General features: G+C 44.2%; 1 protein-coding gene across 5 annotated transcripts in view; it reads left to right on the top strand.

The window, feature by feature from the left end:
• SMPD3 (sphingomyelin phosphodiesterase 3) overlaps positions 1-21,212 on the top strand; it is a 97,926-nt gene that overhangs the window by 13,310 nt on the left and 63,404 nt on the right. The window contains exon 1 of one of the 5 annotated variants that reach the window (XM_076069665.1): positions 1,480-9,383. The exons of the other annotated variants lie outside the window; for them this stretch is intronic. The gene's annotated coding sequence lies outside the window, so the exon portion shown is untranslated. Of the gene's footprint in view, positions 1-1,479; positions 9,384-21,212 lie in introns of those variants that run through there. 5 annotated transcript variants of the gene reach the window in all.

Raw genomic sequence — 21,212 nt, 5'->3', positions numbered from 1 at the left:
TTCAATGCCTTGGCTGAGGGAAGGAGGGTCTCACCCAATATTTGACGGTACATGGCCCCGTCCATCGTCCCTTTGATGCGGTGAAGTTGTCCTGTCCCCTTAGCAGAAAAACACCCCCAAAGCATAATGTTTCCACCTCCATGTTTGACGGTGGAGATGGTGTTCTTGGGGTCATAGGCAGCATTCCTCCTCCTCCTCCAAACATGGCGAGTTGAGTTGATGCCAAAGAGCTCCATTTTGGTCTCATCTGACCACAACACTTTCACCCAGTTGTCCTCTGAATCATTCAGATGTTCATTGGCAAACTTCGGACGGGCATGTATATGTGCTTTCTTGAGCAGGGGGATCTTGCGGGCACTGCAGGATTTCAGTCCTTCACGGCGTAGTGTGTTACCAATTGTTTTCTTGGTGACTATGGTCCCAGCTACCTTGAGATCATCGACAAGATCCTCCCGTGTAGTTCTGGGCTGATTCCTTACCGTTCTCATGATCATTGCAACTCCACGAAATGAGATCTTGCATGGAACACCGGGCCAAGGGAGATTGACAGTTCTTTTGTGTTTCTTCCATTTGCGAATAATCGAACCAACTGCTGTCACCTTCTCACCAAGCTGCTTGGCAATGATCTTGTAGCCCATTCCAGCCTTGTGTAGGTCTACAATCTTGTCCCTGACATCTTTGGAGAGCTCTTTGGTCTTGGCCATGGTGGAGAGTTTGGGATCTGATTGAATGATTGCTTCTTGGGACAGGTGTCTTTTATATAGGTAACAAGCTGAGATTAGGAGCACTCCCTTTAAGAGTGCGCTCCTAATCTCAGCTCGTTATCTGTATAAAAGACACCTGGGAGCCAAATATCTTTCTGATTGAGAGGGGGTCAAATACTTATTTCCCTTATTAAAATGCAAATCAATTTATAACATTTGTGACATGCGTTTTTCTGGAGTTTGTTGTTATAATTCTGTCTCTCACTGTTCAAATAAACCTACCATTAAAATTATAGACTGATCATTTCTTTGTCAGTGGGCAAACGTACAAAATCAGCAGGGGATCAACTACTTTTTTCCCCTCACTGTATTTTGTAAATTACCTTTCCTATACTTTACACTCCGATCGTGTTTTTTTTTTGTGTGCTGCGTGTGTCACATTTTGACCCGCCCCTACTGAAACATCTGCGAAACATAGCTCATCGGATTCCTCCAATATGAAATAAAAAATTCTGATTCTGACGTGTAAAGGCGCAGCCGTGCAGTTGCTCTGCTGGCAGAAGGGTCGCCACGAGGGCACATTTTAGAGAGCCCCTCGAGAAGACATTTGGCCTACTTTCCCGGGGTGGCCAGGCGTCTTGGAAGAGGTGGTGGTGGTGGTACCCACACTTTACCCCACCACACGTGACCTGGCGATCGATCAACTGTGGTTGTTGTTGGCCCATCACGCTGCTGGGTGGATAGAGGCGGCGGGGGGGGGGGGGGTGCGGAGGCGGATTTAAGAAACCAGCGACGTTGTTTTGACAGACCGCGCCGTGCCGTGTGCTGGCCATGACACCACGGGGTTGTAGGGTGCTGGCCTGTGAGCCAGCACTCGTGGTGTGTGAAGTTAAACTGCAGGTTCCCCTCGCTTTTCGCGGTAGGAGATGCATTCCAAGAAAAATGGCGCGCGAAGGGAAATCGCACGTGGAGGCATCTGCCTACCGAGTAGCGCACACAGTACACACAGTACGCATACACAACACACACAGTACACACACAGCACACATACACAGCACACACCGTACGCACACAGTACACACAGTACGCATACACAACACACACAGTACACACACAGCACACATACACAGCACACACCGTACGCACACAGTACACACAGTACGCACACACAACACAGTACACACACAGTACACATACACAACACACAGTACGCACACAGTACAGACACAATATTGTCCAACAGTCCGATCGCGTAGCAATGTTGGGTGATGTTTTGGGCAATAGCACTGCTCCGCAGCACATAGGAAGGCCTGTGAGGCAGAGTACTGTGATATTCTACCTAATCAAATCATAAAACTTTTCAAATACATTCATCATACGTATAAAAGAAGGTACACGCCTATAAAATCTGGTACGCATACGTACGGTCATACATGTTTAACAAATCAATAAAAAATGTAGCCACTGATGCTAAAAATAATCACACTCAGGCTTTGAACTTTCAGAAGTTCCACCATTTTTGCTGCTTTAATCATGAGGGAGAATAAGTGTTGCCTTTAGGGGTTGCAGGGTTGAAATGAAATCACTCAATTTCTGAGGCCATTATTCATTTTGTACATGGAGTTGAACCATTTTAAAGGCCCCTTCCACATGTTTTAATGATGACAGCACTGCGATGCATCCCTTCAGAGAACACTGTGGGTAGTAAAAAGAAGAGTTAGGTAACAAGCTGAGCAAATACGTTCAACACCAAATCAATTGGCGGCTGCCAGTCAGGCAGCGTTGCGTGAAAAGTCCCCACAATTGGAAGTGGTAGCTCTACTTTTTCACTTTAATTTGCACTCAAAACTACAAAATAAATTATTTTCACCCCAGAAATGAATAAAATTGAATTTTCTGAATAAAAGTGGGTGGCTTCCCTTCGGTATCTTTCATTTTCTTCATACAAGCCACCCACTTGTATTCAGCACATCAAATGTAATGAATTTTTGGGGTGAAAACATTTTATTTTCTACTTTTGAGTGCAAATAAAAGCGTGTGCATTAAAAAACTTGTTTTCTTTTACCATTATTTTTTTTCCCCTTCCGAGCCAGAGATCTAACAACAACAACAAAACCCAAGGGAGACAAAACCGTGCACGCGCACGGATACTTTCGCCTTTTCCCCCGACGCGTGCAGGCGTTCGACGAGCAATGACGACGTGAGTGCTCCCAAGCACGCGCGACGAGGGTCGCGTCACACAGCAACTGCGCGACCGTCACGCGCGCGCGCGTGCACCGGGAACCAATGCGCGTGCAGCACCGGGAACCAATGCGCGTGCAGCACCGTCACGCGCGCGCGTGCACCACCGGGAAGCAATGCGCGTGCAGCACCGGGAAGCAACGCGCGTGCAGCACCGGGAAGCAACGCGCGTACAGGTGCGAGGTTCAGTTTGTTCTACCCAGGAGAGGGCTCAGGGAGAATCAAGTGTTTTTTGTTTTGTTTTACAAGAAGTCGAACCCCGTGTCGCCGTGGTGACAGATGACCCCCGTTGGCATGGCGGCGAGGAGATGAGCGTTGCCCCTCGACCGTTACGGCGCAAACACCAAGACAATTGTTGTTGTTGTTGTTTTTGCCAATCTCCCCTAAGGCAGACTACGTCCCCTATAGCGTCACAACTTAACGCTAAAGATGCGTTCATGTTGGATCACCTTGTGCCCCTGCCCCCCGCAGCTCGAACGCCGGACGAAAGAGACGGTGGGGCATTTAAGTGTCTCTTAAAAGTCGGTTGCGTATTGAACGCTGCTGCTGCTGCAAATGAGCAGCAGCAGCAGCGTGACGGCGGTCCAGACGGCGGTGGGTGCCAGGCTGACTACGGCCCTGCCCCTTGGTGTAGCGAGGAAGAGGAGGAGGAGAGAGGGCTTGCGAGTCGCACTGCTGCCGGCAGTTCTCCAATGAGCTGTAGTGCAGGGAGACAGCGGAGCGACGGCAGACGGGGTGGACAACCGAAAGCAGAGGCGCGGTGGACGATCTTGTAGCTGACCCTGCTGGCGATGGGAAGTCAGTCTTCTTCTTTCGTATGGCCGATGTAGATGCAGAGCAACCACTACAACGTCACATTCAGGTGGTCAAGCCAGACAACCGCGCCAGGCGCAGCGGAGTTGTATCGCCGTGATGTCTCCTTCGTATTTGTGGATCGGGGCATTGCGTCATTACACGTTGCGCGGCCCGTTCTGGACGACCACAGTCGCACACCGCTGGAGAGTTTTTAATTTTCCATTTGTGCATCAGGTATCCGCAACTGCCATGGTTTGTGCAGTGGATGCGGTTCAGGGTGGACAGTGAGCTTCGTGGAAGATCAAACCCAGGGATCTTCAGGGGGAAGTCACTGGAGGGAGGCGAGGAAATCTATCCAAGGATGACAGGCGCAGAGGACGATATGGGCGAGATGGTGTTGCAACCTTCGGCCTTTCTTGAGGTTTACTCGATGAAGATCGAACAAGAACGGAAATGTAATAGTCTGAGGCGGGACCCGACGAGCTACAGTATCGGCGATATCTGCGGTGATGATTCCTGTAGTGATGAGTGGACGTAAATGACGGCGGGACTCTGAGGTGGTAGTTGCCAAAGGATAAGGTGGAGTCGAGAGTGATGTCAAGGAACTCCGAGGAGCTTGATGTGCTTGGTGAATGTACACAAATTAGTCGATCAGGACTGGGTGAGAGAGGACACTTACATTTTAGCATCGATTCAAAAAGATGGCCCGCCTGGGTTGCAATTTTAATTTAAAGTCAACCGTGATGTAATTGGCTTCCCTACAAGGGGCTTTGCTGCCTCTGTAGGGAGTCCAATTCTCTGGTGCACGCTCAGTCACATACATTCAATCAGTGCACGATTAAATTTTTGATTTAAAGCTTTCGTGACTACAGGGATTCATATTCTTGGTTCTTTCGGTAAAATTATTTTATTGTTTCCCTTCTACGTGACTTTACCGAAAGAACCAATAATATATAGTGCACGATTAGTTCATCACACAAAAATTGCAACCTCCTCATGGGTCACAATGTCTGTCATAATCACAATAATAATAATAATGCCCTGTACTTATGCTGGAAAGCTTCACCGAGGCTCAATACTGTTTATCAACAGATTGCTGAATTGGGATGTGTGGGCAATTCCACTAAAGGAGAGGTTGGCTCCTGGGAGCAAACTGGAGAATCCTGTAGAAAATCTACGTACGGTGTACGAGGGGGAGGCTCTCAAAGCTCCCCACAGATTTAGTCAATTTCTATACTGCCATAGTCTGGTCACCTCGCAGCCCGAGCCTGCAAAATCGCTGTTTCCATCCCAAGTAAGAGCCAGGCTCATCTATGCTTAGCGTCTATAATATGATGAGCTAATGTGCATTCATATGGCCATAGGCATTCAAAGTTATATAATTGTGATTTGTGAACCACTTTCATATGATGTGTAATGTACGGTTGATTTGATCAATCCCTGATTTTTTTTATATTGTTATATTAGACCATCAAAAAAGTGTGGCCCCCCAGGTACAGTCCATAGCATTTCTCATTCTTATAGGGAATGGGGACCTGTCAACAGAAATTGATCTTTTCTAAAATTAGGGCCTCTCATATTGTGCCGCACTAGCTTAAGTCACCTGTTCAAAGTGCTGATCTGGTGCAATCAATCACCGACACAGGGAAAGAGATCCTCATTTCGGTTGCAACAACACACAGCTGGATCATGCTTTTCTTTTTTAAAGCGCTACAATTTGGCTTTCTTAAAAATATGACAATTTGTTTCACTCATGCGTCGGTAGCACTCACAAGTGTTGTGACCCACAGTTACAATTTTAATTAGAGACCAGGGCATTTTAATTAGCGATATCTCATTAAAACGCGTAGAGCAATTAAGGAAGAAGAGAAATTAAAGAGAGGAATATGACTTTTCCTAATGTGTAAAAATATTATCATTTCCTCTGGGACGTAGGCTGCCATTGAGCATAACTCCTCAGTGCAGTGTGTGGCAATTTATTAAAGCCCGTACGTGATTATGATCAGTGGCGTAGCCGTTGAGTGCACAAGCAGTGCAAGTTGGGGTTGGGGTACGAGAGCAACAAAAAAAACATGGACATATCATGGGAATAATAGTATCTCATAATACTGGAACAGCGAGAGACCTACATATAGCATGTGAATGCATCGTGCAACTTGAGAGGTGTATTTTTATGCAATTGACAAAAATCGGGACTCTTAATGTCCCGGGAAGACTTACGGATGTTCACAGGACAGTGGCTATCCCAAGAAGAGAATGAACCTGAGAAAATCAGGACAGGTGGAAAGCCAAGTGCAAGTGCCCATGGGCTGGAGGGGCCTCGGCTGTGATGGGGGTCCCCGTTTCGTTCCTAGCACATGGGGCTCGTACTATCCACGCTGTGCCACCGGTGATTGCCATTATACTTCTTTCTTGACAATATTGAAACCCATATTCTTGGTTCTTTCGGTAAAGTCACGTAGAAGGGAAACAGTAAAATAAAATAAAAAATATAAAACAATAACATTCTCACAGTGAGAATATGAATCCCAGCAGTCACGAAAGCTTTAAATCAAAATTTAATATTCAAACCCATTTAACATTCTCAGACGTACCTCTTTCACAGTCGCTTACATCAGATCCACCACTCGAGCGGACTTTTCCATCACAAACATAGATCTAACAAAATAGTAACTGTTGCTGTTGTTGCATGCATACTGGTTTGGAGCACAGCCTGGAACAAATTAGGAAAAACAATATCCATGAGATGTTATGTTGAATATCCATATGGAAAAACACTGTGGAACATTAATGACTGAATTTAATTAATAATTAAACATACTGCAGTTGCTATCATCAGTAAAATCCCGACAGTCGTTGACGTGCATGACAAACCTCTGTGTTTATTGCCATGTGCTTGATATTCCTGGATTAAGATTACGACTGCCATGACTCACATTGGTTGAAGTATAAAATGGCAAAGGCAAGAAAACAAACACTTTCACATCACGCATTGAATTGCAAGGACAAAGATAGGCAGCAGACAAATTAGCCTGCCTGCAGAAAGTCAATATACACAAAACTAGTTTTTGCAATGTGCATTATCCCCTAGTGGATTAAATCAATGAAAACTTGGCTATAAATGGCGTTAACTAGGTCTTAAAGACTCATTCTCATTGCCACGTGAGCGTTTTGTTTAATGATGTCTGGAGCCTTGTGGCAATGCACACTCACAGCCTTGAATGATGAGATATCCGTCACAGAAAAATTCCAGTCCTGATTAACCTTTTGTCTAATCGTCTATATCTAGCTTCATTTAAAATATAAATGTAACAGTTTGGATTATATATAGCACATGTTGCCATAAATATTATTTTACTCGCATAGCAGCAATAAAAAATATCTAGTTTTCAGTGTCTTGTGACATGTATTTTATATTTTAAAGGACAACATCCTGTCGTATAAATTAATCTGTGTAGTGGGTGAACTGAATTTTTTTTATTTTAAGCTCTAAATATTTCTCATTATAGAGATGCTGCAATAGCAGCAATAATTTACTTTGTGCTCACATTTTTATATTACGGTGCCTTGGCCAGCCCAATAAAAAAAAAACCTGATGTTTCACAAATTCTGGCATCTCATATCTCTAAACATTTTCATTGCATTCCAATTGACGCTGAAGCTAAAATAATTAATTATTTACGACCTTTTTGGGTTTTACACAGTGGCTGAGCAAAGGGCCCAAAAGTTCACAAACGTCAAGCGGCCAGCAATGAATGATTGCGTAACACGTTTCTTGAATCGAGTGAGGTTATTATTATTCTAAGAGCTTGGGTAAACCCGATTATGGGAAGCAATTCCAACGTGGATCAGTGCGAGGGAGGCAGCAGGAACAGAAGCGTTGTGACCTGCGCTGCGGTGGTTGAACTCCAGGATGGATGAGACGAAGCAGTCACTCTGGTAGACCGAGTCCTGAATATTGGTGGAATCAATGCACTGTTGTATGAAGGCCTCCTCAAACCATGCTGGTCATTCGTATTGTCCGACCATACTTCACCACGCTAGTCAGTGATGGTTGGGGGAAGGGGAGAAGGAACCGGTTCAGATATCATTCGTCGCTGATGGTAGTCCTGGCCGGCAGTCAAACTCAGGTACACCAGTTTCATAGGGCATTCCGCTAACCACTGCACCACCTCTCGCTCCCACCTTTGGAGATATAGCTGCGACAAATATCGTCTCAGATAAAGACACCTCTTCTAAACTGTTTATTTTATATTTTTTACTCAAGGGGAGAAGGGATATATTATCTCCAGCATATTAGCGAGCTATATTTAGTTGGGAAATTGGTTTTAACGTGTCACTTGAAAATTATTCCAAAGTCATGTTGAAACGTGCTATAATTTGCAACGCTCTACAGTATTTCATTATGCTTCTAAAACAGAAGTGGAAATATCGTCAGCAGCGTGGGTACCTAATATGAATTTAACTTCAAATGGAGGCTATATATTTTGCAGTACAGTATACACATTTATGGAGGAGTGTGAAGTGCACATTGCGCTTTGAGGCAAGCAACCTGCGTTCGATTCCCGCCCAAGCCAACCTCAGCGGCAAACGATACCCGAATGAGACCTGCTCCCCCACGGTGGCCAATCCCACGTTGACCAACATGGTGAAGTATGGTCAAACAACGCCCATGACTGAAAGGCGCGGAGAGTCTTTCCATCTCACGGTGTATTTACAAAAAGCGGAACATTATTTAAATGCATTGTTTCCAAACTTGAACCTTATATTTGTGACCGGCTTGAATAATAGAAACGCAAACGTCGGTAGGACATGTCAGGTGGGGCAGTCCTGCATTTGGTTGCTCACGGAACTTCTGGAGGAAGGGCCTCCACTCGAAGGGGAAAAAAAACTGAAAATTATTCTTTATTTTACCAGGTTAGGCACACTGAGATGTAGAGCTGTTATTCAGAAACGACCAGGCCAAAAATGATAGCTCAACGAAGTGGCTTATCACGTGGAAATTTATAGCAGCCAAATACTGATGTTCATTCCAAATGTGCAGGGAAAAACCGAAGGACCCGGAGAAAAATCCACACGACCAAAGGCAGAACATACAAACATACAAACTCCGAATTTACAGCAGGCGTCAGGGTCGGGATCGAACCCACGACCTTCTGTTTACCAAGCGAGGTAGTCAACATCTCGTCCTAGGGATCGCCTCTAGAAGGAATGTTGGCCTTCTCTTCTACGCTGGATAGACGTCTTAGAAGAGTTGGGAGCATCCAGACTTTGTCTCACCACACGCAACGTTCGTCGGTGCCCAATCGACCCGGGTAGACGTCGGCGGGTACGCATTTCGTTGATTAACATGCGCATTGCTTCAGCCGGCAATGTAAACCTCATATAGGGGTAACTATATATGGACAATAGAGTTGATTGTTGAACCGAAGCCAAAGGGGGAGGGGGGGAATTTGCGAACAATCATTTGCACGTCAATTGTCTTTAATAAGTAGCATGCACGTTGCATTCGTTTTACATAACGTCTCATTTTACTGGTTACAGAAATACCCTCCACAATTAACCAGAAGGATTGAATCTTTCCAAGTAGCGCAACTACGTACGTGCTATGCCTTACAGCACAGCACTCAGCACACATATACCGTAAGTACGTATTATTATGTATTATTGTTTTGGCTGTACACTCACAAGGACACACACACGGCCACGACACGCACCAATAACACGAATCACGTGTACTTCTACAGTGAGCGGGATTGCGGTTGTTTTTTTGTAGTTGAAATCGCAGATAGCCGGATATGTCGAGATATCCGGACCATTAGACCCCCCCCCCCCGCCCCCAACCCCGATTAGTCCGGCCAGCTGGAGTTTTACTCCTCTTCTGGGTGATCCAGATATCTTGTGACCCCCCCCCCCCCCCCATCAATTAATTAACCCTTGACATATTTTTTTCTTTGCAAATTTATTTCTATTTTAAAGAAACCTTAATTAGAGCAATTTTTTTGGGGAAAATTAAACAGAGGGGCGTCACAAGACATCTGGACCACCCTGTTATAATGAGATACGTCGGGGGCTGTATTGAGCTTCGGTGGTGGCACAACCAGTCCAGATTTTCCTCGGCGACTGATCAATAGGTGGGAGTTACAAGGGCCGCATGCGTACAACATGAACAACGAAGACTACTCTTAGAGTCGAACCGGATTGAGCCACAGAGACCTGGGATTAATGCCTCACAAGCCTCGCCCCCCATCATTCATAGGAATGGCCACGTTCATTTTTCGTCATTAAGTACGAGGGCGAGACCTCGGAACGAAGAGTGTACATTATGAAAAAATAACAATAGGTTTTACCCTTTCTGGCAAAAAAAAAGTTCTAATAATAGAGTTTTTCCCCTTTTTTCTGGCAACAAAACTGAAACCTTTTTACAAGGATTCATGTCTGCATTAACCACAATACCTGCAGTCAAAATGCAAACAAAAAACATACTATGATAATATATGCATTGTCCTTGAAACTGATTGGTCCACACCAAGGGACGGCTTTCTTTTGAGCCTCGACCCAATTGGTGCTCGACCAGATGACGCCAAAAAGGCGTACAGCTCAAAGACAATGCACTATCAAAGTAATGAGGGCTCGGGTTGGGCATCTACATCATTAGACCTCCTTTGCCAGTACCAAAATGTAATAATAGGGTTATTCCCTTTTTTTTTATAACAAAAGGTTTCAGCTTTGTTGCCAGAAAAAAAGGGGAAAAACCCTATTATTACATTTTGGTACTGGCAAAGGAGGTCTAATGATGTAAAAACAGTTCTGTTAAGATGTTCAAACACCAAACAGAAACCTTTTGTAAGGAATCAAGTTCGCATTGAGCACACGTACTTGTGGTGAACATGCAAACAAACAAGCTCTGATAACATATGATGCATTTTCTCTGAAACTGATTGTCCTACACCAGAGACAGCCTTCTTTAGGGCCTAGTCTCACCAGTGTCAGACCAGAGAACGCCCAAAGGCGAACAGTACAAAGGGGCCGTCCATAAATGACGTCACGCACCGGGGGGGGGGGGGGGGGGTGTTAGACATTTGTGACGATGTGTGACGAGGAGGGGGGGGGGTTGAAAAATGTGACGTCACATCAAAATGCGCAACTTTAAATATAGACAACACGTTCTACTTAATTAAATAGACTTTTTAATAAATGTTTTCTCCTACAACATCAGAGTGCAGCGGCACATTAAGTACGCACTACAATGACAATAGTTTAAAGCGATTTGAAGGATGTTTTATATATTTGGGGGGGGGGGGGCAGAGCTTTGTGACGTCATATTTGAGGGGGGGGTCTGACTTTTTGTGACGCCGCGTGACGAAGTGGGGGGGGGGGGGGTCAAAAATCGTCCCAAATCGCGTGACGTCATTTATGGACGGCCCCAAAGACAATGCCACTATCAAAGCATTTATAGCTCGGGATGAGCAGCTCTAATCTTAAAAAAGTGTCTTCACCGCAACGACAAAATCAACGTGCGCACGACGATATTCACGTTCAGGAAATAATCCCCTTCTACTTTTTGCGTCAATTAGGCGAATCGATATTCTCTGCGGAATCGCACCTGCGCGCGCATTTACAGGGCAGCACACGTGAAACGGAGTGGAGAGAGGCGCCTTTTAAAAATCAAATCCCTCCCCCCCCCCCCCGCAGGAGGAGGAACTTGGGTTACGCATTGTCCAAAGCGTCGCGGGTTTTCCACAGCTACGTGGATAATAAATTAGGCGGCGTAATATAGCGGGCGTAGGACTCGATGACCTTGAGGTTAGCACGCAACGCGCACACAAGAAACACCATCACCCCACGCACTCAGCGACGTCGCAATGTTGTGGACACGCGCGCTGCAGAGGGGGTCCAATTAACCGAACGTACGGAGTGCACGAGGACAAAAACTGTAGAGACTCTCAATGTTTTATCTGCCCGGCTGTTGCGTACAATGCATGCAATGTGCTCCGTGTGCGTGTGTATATCTGGAGCGGTAGTGTAGCGGTTAGTGCGCCGCGCTACGAAGCTGGCGATCCGAGTTGGATTCCCTGGGCCTCCCCTAGGTCGACTCAGCCTCAAATGAGCACCTGGTACGGTGCGTAAAAACATCGCCACTGGGGAGACAAAGGCGGGTGGGCGTGGTGCTGGCCACCCACTCCCTCGTGTGCCGTTTTGGCCTTCATAGGTGCTCGCTAACAGCACTTGCCCCTAAAGCCTGTTAAAGCTATATGGGGATCTTTGTCTTTGATTGTGTGTGTGGGGAGCGGTGGCGTAGCGGTTAGCGCGCTGTGCTGTGAACCCAGTGACCCGAGTTCAATTCCCGCTCACGGTCAACCCCAGTGACGATAATCTGAACCGGTTCCTGGGCCTCCCCTACGTCGGCTCAGCCTCAAATTAGTAATTTGTGTGGTGTGTCAACATCGCCACTACGGAGGCAATGGTGGTCGGGAATGGTGTTAGCCCCCACCCCCTCGTGTGCCGTGCCGGCCTTCATCGGTGCTCGCGAACGAAATTTGTTCCAACAGTATATGTAGGCTATATGGGGGGGGGGGGGGTCTTTGTAAACACGTGGATTCCATGTTGTAAATGAAACAATCTTATTTATAAAGTGGATTTTTGTTGTTGATATATGCTCATTTAAAATGTTGCTGTCTCAGCAAAAAATTTTGGATTTGTTGAATACATCATATATATAATGTGTGCTGCTGGTAAAACTATAGCTTTCTGCCAACATACATTTTCAGCCAAAAATAAAATATTCCCTCCAGCCAGAACAGAATAAAGAGCATATATGATACCTAGATTCTGAACTTTATGGATTTGCGTTGGATTGTTTTTGTTTCGTCATTATTCTCTTGCATGTCTGGATTTCCCCCAGGTACCATATATCCACCTCCCACGTGCAAACAATAGCCAAAAAAAGGGATTAACCAATCATTCCAGGCAGAACCTTCTGTAGAAGGCCTCCTGAGACTCAGTGAGGCATTCCTAGATAAACAAGGACCATTTATAAACAGCCAATATTGAAAAAAGGGTAAAACATGAAAGTTAATTAAACTAAAACGAATTGACACGATAATTCCAGGATCTACTCAATGATTAAATTAAATATATGCATCTTGACTTAAAGCTTTCGTGACTCCAGGAATTAATATTCTTTGGGTCTTTCGGTAAAGTCACGTAGAACATTTTTTTTTAAAACTACGACGTTTCGATCGCAACACAAGCAATCGTCATCAGGAGGAAAAAATGAGGGGGGAAGGTGGTGAGGCAGGCTGTTTTAAAGGTTTGAAATGGGTGTAGCCCAAGGGTCATGCACGAAGTGGGCGGGGCTAGTGATGTTGAAGTGAGAAATTTGCATGTCAATGTAAACTCGGAGAGTGACTTCCCCGCAGAGGGCGCGGAGGTGGCTATTGTAAATGTGAGAGATTAGCACGTCAATGTAAGATCGCAGAGCCGCCGCCACGTCGAGGACACGAACGACGGTGGCTGTGTTAGTGTGAGACATTTAACCTGTTAATGTAAAATCAGAGAGTCGAAAATAACAACTAACATCGAAAGGTAGGATGGAGACATCACAGCCAGTTATGACTTAAACTGGTTAATAACATCCTTATATCCATATTCTCAGTTGAAATTGTGTCTGTGTCTATATATCTGAAATTGTGTCTGTGTCTATATATCTGGATGGCTTCATGATGATGCCTACATTAACATGCTAATCTCTCACATTTACAATAGCCACCTCCGCGCCCTCGGCGTGGAAGTCACCCTCTGATCTTACATTGACATGCAAATTTCTCACTTTAACATCACTAGCCCCGCCCACTTCGTTTATGACCCTTCGGCTGCACCCATTTCAAATCTTTAAAACAACGTGCCTCAGCAGCTTGCCCCTTCCTTTTTTCCTCCTGATGACAATTGCTTGTGTTGCGATCGAAACGCCGTAGTTTTTTGTTATTTTTTTGTTCTACATGACTTTACCGAAAGACCCAAAGATTATAAACGTATACAATAATACGCTAAACAGAGTAATGGTCAAGAGTTTGATGGGATGGTATTGCATATGGGTGTAACCAGGCATCAATTCATTGTTTAACATAGATTCTTATGCTCACGTTGTCTGCAATGAATCACAGTGGTAAGAATCAACGTTTTTCATATACGGTGTATATAAGGCACTGTACTGTGAACTCAACAACCTGAGTCCAATTCCGCACCATGGCTAGTATCAGTGTTGAGTGATATCTGAACTGGCCATGGGCCAATGCCTTTATCAACACGTAGTGACCAGCATGGAGAAGTGTGATCAATCAACCCCCATGACCAACACATCGCAATGCTAGAAAATTTAATTGATGCCATGATCGAATCATGAATTGTGACAATTCATAAAAATTGAGGGGGCAGAGGGGAGGTGAATCGTTATGAAGCAAGTATTTAGACATATATTAAACTTACTCCTGATGATATTCTGGTAAGTTTTGATGTTATTTCTCTATTCACTAAGGTTCCAGTGGACGAATCGCTTAAATTACTTGATACACTAGTAAAGAATACCGGTTTACAAAAAGATATTCCGAAACTTGCTGGCCATTGTTTAAATAACACTTACTTCTTATGGAGAGGGGATTTCTTTAAACAAAAGGAAGGAGCAGCAATGGGTTCTCCTTTATCCCCTGCTATAGCAAATTTGTACATGGAAAACTTTGAAATAAGAGCACTTGCCTCGAGCACATTAAAACCATCCTTTTGGTTTAGGTATGTGGATGACACTTTGGTTGTCTGGCCACATGGTAAAGATACACTTAATGATTTTCTAAATCATCTCAATGCACAAAACCCGGCCATCCAGTTCACCATGGAAATGGAGGTGAATAACACACTCCCATTCCTAGATATTTTGCTTGGACATGGCCTAAACGGTAAAATAACACACAGCGTTTACAGAAAGCAAACGCACACTGATGCCTATCTGAATGCAGAATCACATCATCATCCAGCTCAAAAATCCTCTCTTATCAAGACGCTCGTACATCGGGCGAAAACGGTGTCAGATGGTGAGAGTCTAGTGAGAGAGATTAAACACGTTAAAGACGCACTACGACAGAATGGCTACAATAATACTCAAATTAACAGAGCACTGAATGCCAAATCACGATCGCAAAGCAATACTACTGAAAGCGACCAGATTGTTAAAACAATAAAAATTCCATATATCTCAGGAGTAACTGACAAATTAGCCCGCGTTTTGCAAAAGCAAAACATTACAGTAAGATTTGGTACAGTACACAAAATTCAAAAACTAGTATCTTGCACTAAAGACGCATTACCTAAACTATCAACAGAAGGTGTATATCGGATTAATTGTTCATGTGGCAGCTGCTACATTGGGCAGACGGGACGTAACATCAGCGTAAGACTAAAAGAACATCAGAGAAATATTAAATTATCTCAAACACAACTGTCGGCAGTGGCAGAACATGCTTGTCAACAAGGACACTCAATTGATTTTGACAATGTTGCAGTGGTGTGTAAAACTAATTATTACTGGCAAAGACTAATTCGAGAATCCATTGAAATTGAGAGGAACAAGAATAACTTTAATCGCTCTGACAGCTACCGGCTTAGTGCGGCCTGGAAGCGTATTATTAAATAATACACATTACATTTTGATTTAAAGAATTACTAATCTACAACTCATTACTAATCATAACCAATGACTGATTACTAATCGATTATATAATTACATTACCCCCCCCTCCGCCTCTAATCACTGCACCTGATGAGTTAAGTGATGACGTCACCCTGCTGCTCTATATAAAACCGGGAGCAAGCGAGGGCTTTACCATTCTGGCGAATTGCCCGATGATGCTGGAAGTATTTACCAGCGAAACGTCGTACTCAAACTGTAAATGTGGATTAACTCTTCAACACACCGGTGGGCTGAAGTAGTGAATTATTTGTCTTTTGTCAACGTGACACTTTTTTTGCTGATTGGCCGTGTCGGGTGGTGGAGGGTTACGACACATTTATAAATAAACGCGATCTAACCCAAAAACCTTTATTATGAATAATATTGGTCGCGAAAGCCTACGTGTTAAACCGAAGTATTTAGACGTTGAAGCCAGACTACCACTATGCCAGTGAGGTAACGCCAGCAAACAATTGCTCTAAGAAATCCAAAGAGCAGCGTCAACAATTTTGGGGGTAAAGCTGCCACAAGTGGAGGACTTGTCCGTCAGGCTCCTTTGCAGCAGTCTCTGATAGGGTCTAAAAATATCAGGCTTGGTGTACACTCATGGAAAGGTCACCGTCATCTGCTATAAGGTCATTCATCAAGTAACTGAAGCCGCAAAAGAACCGTTTATAATTCATGCCGGTGGTGGCTCGGCTTCACGTAGGATCTTTTTTATGCACATCTGGAACACTTTGTGGCATCGTCAGTTCACTGCTTCAATGCCCAAGAGTGAGGAGGATAGTGAAAGTATACACAGATTAACATTTTAAACCGATACGTCTTAAAAAATATAAACAAATAAACTGGTTGTTAAGGTCTGCTGAGAGCCTGGGTTCAATTGTATCAAATTGTAACGATAGACTAACATATCCAACGATTCCCGCCAATTACGGTTGCTTAAACTTGAATTGCAACCGTAAAAATTAATGGCGATAACATGCATACGTATGTAGTGTTCGACTTTACGTGGACAACTTCTGTCTTTCTTCGAACACCGCTTTATTTACATCATTCAACACGTCCTCCACACTCCACAGTATCCTGGTCACCACGGCTCGCTCGCCGTGCTCCGCTCGTCTCGCTCACCACCTTTGTCTCCCCACTATCACCTCACTTGCTTCGCACTCAGCGACTCCCCGTTCAGCAACTCCGCACACAGCATCTTCCCACACAGCGACTTCGCACACTCCGCACACAGCGTCTTCAGCTCGGCTATCGCTACGCTCTCTCCACTGCTAACTACTTCGTTTTGCTTCAGCTTCACTATCGCTATGCTCACTCCACTGCTAACTACTTCGTCTTGCTTCACACTCTGTTCCAACTCCGTTCCCCACTCTGTCTCCAAACTCTGATCCCAAACTCTGATCCCAAACTCTGTTTCCAAACTCTGTTTCCAAACTCTGTTTCTACTCTTTTTCCCAAACTCCACGTCTTCCTCGTCCGACTCCAACTCCCAGTTCTCTGTGTCTCCCCCAATTTATCCCCATTCTCATTATCGCTAATTAATTGGCCCGCGTGCCTCCGCATGCTTCGCGTCCTCAAACACCTGCCTTTCTCCAGACATCTCGACGCCTCCTCGCCCTTGACAACAGCCACAGCCAATCACCGCCGTTGCTGGTCCTCTGGCTTAATTGGCCCAACCGTTACCTCATCATCCCAGCCCTTGCACCTGGCTGTCATAACACGACCCACACTGTTTTCGCCTTCTCCACAGGCTGACCCAAGATAACCCCACACTGTCCGTGTGATCATGCAATCGCGCAGTTCCCACAACACACCTTCATACTCCACTACACGTACATCGACATACACAAAGCTCAACACGTTTGTCAATCGCGCACTGCGGCTTCAGAAAGGGAAAACATAAAATAGCCCTTCTTCTTACTCATATATACGGCAATGCATTCTGTATATGAGGGTGGAGCGGTGGGGTGGTTAGGGCACTGCACTATGAGCTCAGAAGCCCTGAGTTAGATTCCCGGCCATGACTAAATTAAGTGATGAGTGCTACCTGAACTGGTCCTAGGACCTACCATTCATCAACCCGCACTGACAAGCTTGGTGAGGTTTAGTGCGCAATCCCCCACAACGAAAAGACACGGTGAGTTGTTCATCCAGCAGCGGATTCACTTGGCATATAATGGTATTATTTAATTAATATTAACATATATTATTTTCACAACTCCAATTAACACGGTTGGTTACGTGCGGTGCGAAGGAAGTCATCATACGTACATATTAAATTCATACAGTCCAGTTACTTATCAATACATTGCATCACATTTATAATTCATACGAATGTGAAATGAAAATATAGGTTTAAAAAATATATAAATAATTACGACTTATAGAAATAAATAATTCAGTATTTTAGTGTCTAGTGTAATATTACATCCACAACAGGAAAATTTACTGCAAATTCATGAAGGCCTCGGCGCCTTGGGTCGCTCGTAGGCCCCATAGCATCCAACGCCCCTTTTGGGCCACCACCCCAAGTTCATTCTTAGCGGCGCGTCACCGTTACGGTGCCACCCCACACAGCGGCTCTGCTGCCCCGCAACATCCGTGGTGAGGTGGACTCGGACCTAAGTGGCGTGCAATTGCTCTCTACTAACACCGCACATCCGATGAGCACGGTTTGCGACGTACGGCGCCATAGAAGTTCAACATACATGCGTGCGTCTACGGTGTGCGCGAGGGGATAGTTCGTGTGAAGAGTGCGTGTCATAACAAAGGCAATGACAATGAACAACACTGTAGAGCATGCATACAATGGGAGTCAATGCGAGACAATGCGCTTCATGTGTTTGCTCTCATATGATCTCAGATAAGTTATGATGAGTTCGGCCAGGCCATTGCTGAATTGGGTGGTTTTTTTCTCCATGAGCAGCAGGTGTTGATGGCAGTCCCGTAAACCTTTTGCCACATCGGCACACCTGTGTTGTACTATTGCAATGCCCGTCCAGGCGAATTTTTTTACACATGTATGACGTTCCAAGTAACGCTGAGAGGCGATGTCGAGTGATCAGTGTACGCAGCATTCAACCAGTTTGCATAGAATTGGCGGCTCAATTTGTATGCAGCTGCACAAATTAAGATTTTTACATTCATTTTGAAATTGAGATTCTTTCATCGAGATGAATGGGAAATGCATTTATTATTTACAATCAAATGAAAGGCCATTGTAAAAGCATGTCGCTTTTGCATGGGAGATCTGTTCGTAGATATCCGATACTTATGCTCCACTTAGAGGCCAGAACCCTTTTCCAGTGAAATGTTGGGATAAAGTACAAGCCGAGAAATACAATGTACAAAAAAACAAGTAACAAAAAGCAGTTTAATACCAAGTTGTTGCCATTTGAGCACGCTTGTAAAAACAGGCGATATGAATTTCACCGCAAAGATAAGATAAGCAATGCAGAAGACCAGTAGAGGACAAGGCAGCTGCTACACAGTAGCTGCTGTATACAGTGTCTGCTGTATAGCATCTGTGGGACCTGGCAGAAGGTAGAATGCGTTGGCAAGATGTGGTGACATCAAAGTCCTTGCCCATAACGATTACATCTTGATCCAGTTTACTTAAACAGCATGAAAGAAAACTGCCTATGAAAATTGGATAAATATTCGTGGAAATTTCGCTTATCTGAATCATGTAAAAAACATACATTGTAAATTGTGCTTCTGGGTCAGGGGTCAGCAACCAAAATAACAAGAAGAGCCATGCAATTTTTGATCGAATTCGGTAAAAAAACCTCAGTATTTCAAGATCCGCAATGCACGTGGTGAAATCCGAGACGGTGGTCCTTAATAAACGACGTTACGAAGCAGCAGTCCTGAAAGAGCCGCCGCACGCTGCCGGCTTCAGAGCCGCAGGTCGCCGACTCCTGTTCGAGGTTAACGCTGACATCGAAGACACCGGCTTCAGGCTTGCGTCTGTCTCCTTGCCTGTTCCTGCGAACGGGCCGTTTCCCACAAAGGCGCCTTTGTTTTAGGGAAGAGACAACGGCCTTCTTTGTCCCACTGGCCGATATTAATAGCGGTGGCCAGTCATTGTGATCAAAAGCAGTTGAACGTCTGTGAGGCCAAGACGGGGTAAATTCTGATCAAGACGCTAAAATTTATTTGGTGAAAATGTGTGTGTGGGGGGGGGGGGTCAATTAAAATATTTACATGATTACCGGTAATTACCTAACAGATGTATGTAGTTTATGTTGACATTCTTTCGAACCGTACGAAGCCAACCATGCGAATCGGAGGTGCAAGATGGAAGCAAGACCCCACGTGTTATGATTTTAGAAATGTTGTAAGTACATTTCTCAACATATGCCATTCACCATACTCAACTATACGCGTGAATGAATCAAAAATAGTGTGGGTATATAATCTTTCACGAAAGTCAGAAAATTAACTCAACTTTCTAAACTGCCAATGTTGCCCCATTGAACATCTTTATTTGAAGTTGGCAAAATAAAATTACAGCTCGTTTTTTTAAATTATTATTTTTCCTTCGCAAGAGCCGTTCCATTTGTCTGCTTGGCAGGCAATGAGAGGGCATGAAGACGTGTGTAAATATAGCGGCTTCAGCCATCCGTCGTCATGGAAACACTGGTTTGTTGATCACCAGGCAAGGCAAAAAGCTCAGAGCCGACTGGCACGGCTCTTTTAACGCTCGATCAATAAAAAATGAAAGGACGTACACACCTTAATTTCAAACCAAGGGGAGCAGGTTTAATTCACCCGTGTTCATTGTTGAGCATTGAAAGACTTAATTAGGCTTCAGAATACATATGTCAACGCTGAATGCGATGATGGTGGAACCTAAAGGGTAGAGATTAGATAGAATGAAGTGAAATGTGTTTTTGTATTCCTGTTTCTAGACAGACCGATTTCTACGTTTTAAACAAAACGTCTTCACAAAAATGTGAACGGCTTTTGGAAATGTTTAGGGAACTTTCCCCTCCCCCCCCCCCTAAAAAATGCTTTTAAATAATAACGAATGTAAACATTTATTTACGTGTATGTTCTAAAGATTATTATGTGTTCTAGAGATGTTTTTGTTTAATTTTCTCAAATATTGGATTTTCAGATTTCTAGGCCCAATTCCAGTTTATTTTTTATTTCCCGTGTCAACGTATCACACAATAATCACTTTATTTTTTGCGTTTAATATTTTTTTCTGAATGTTGTTAATTAGTCGCTGAATATTATGAAAAATATTTTTAATATTTACTTTAACATTACATTGTTTTAATCAACCCAACTTTTTAAAATCTGAAAATCTGGAACACATCCCTAGTCTGTTTATTTAGAGTTGAAATTACTGTATTTTTTACTTAAGATATGTTTTTTTTGTTAAACATCTTATCTTAATGAGATTTATATAGCACCTTTACCGAGGCGCTTTACATCAATTATACAATTGTACATGACATGACAACAATTTTAAATAAATCATTGGGCTGTTGTACATGGTGTAGTTTTGATGCAGCAAAGCAAGATGGATTGATAAAGAGGGGTTTGGGATAGGCCTGGTCGTAGTTGGAGGGCGACAGAAATCTGGGGGGCTGAAAGGTAATGAATCATCTAACATTGCATTAGGAAGACAAAGGGGGGCGGCGAGGGGCTGGAACCAGGAGGCAGGAAAGGGGGCCCCCGTAATGGACATAGATTATTGGATGGACATATCCACCACCGATGGACATATA

Source organism: Petromyzon marinus, chromosome 25, assembly GCF_048934315.1.
Source record: "Petromyzon marinus isolate PM22_M1 ecotype Great Lakes invasive population chromosome 25, UKy_Petmar_22M1.pri1.0, whole genome shotgun sequence".
Lineage (NCBI taxonomy): Eukaryota > Metazoa > Chordata > Hyperoartia > Petromyzontiformes > Petromyzontidae > Petromyzon > Petromyzon marinus.
Note: the sequence above shows the minus strand (reverse complement) of the source record. Positions and strands in the feature narration are given on the sequence as shown.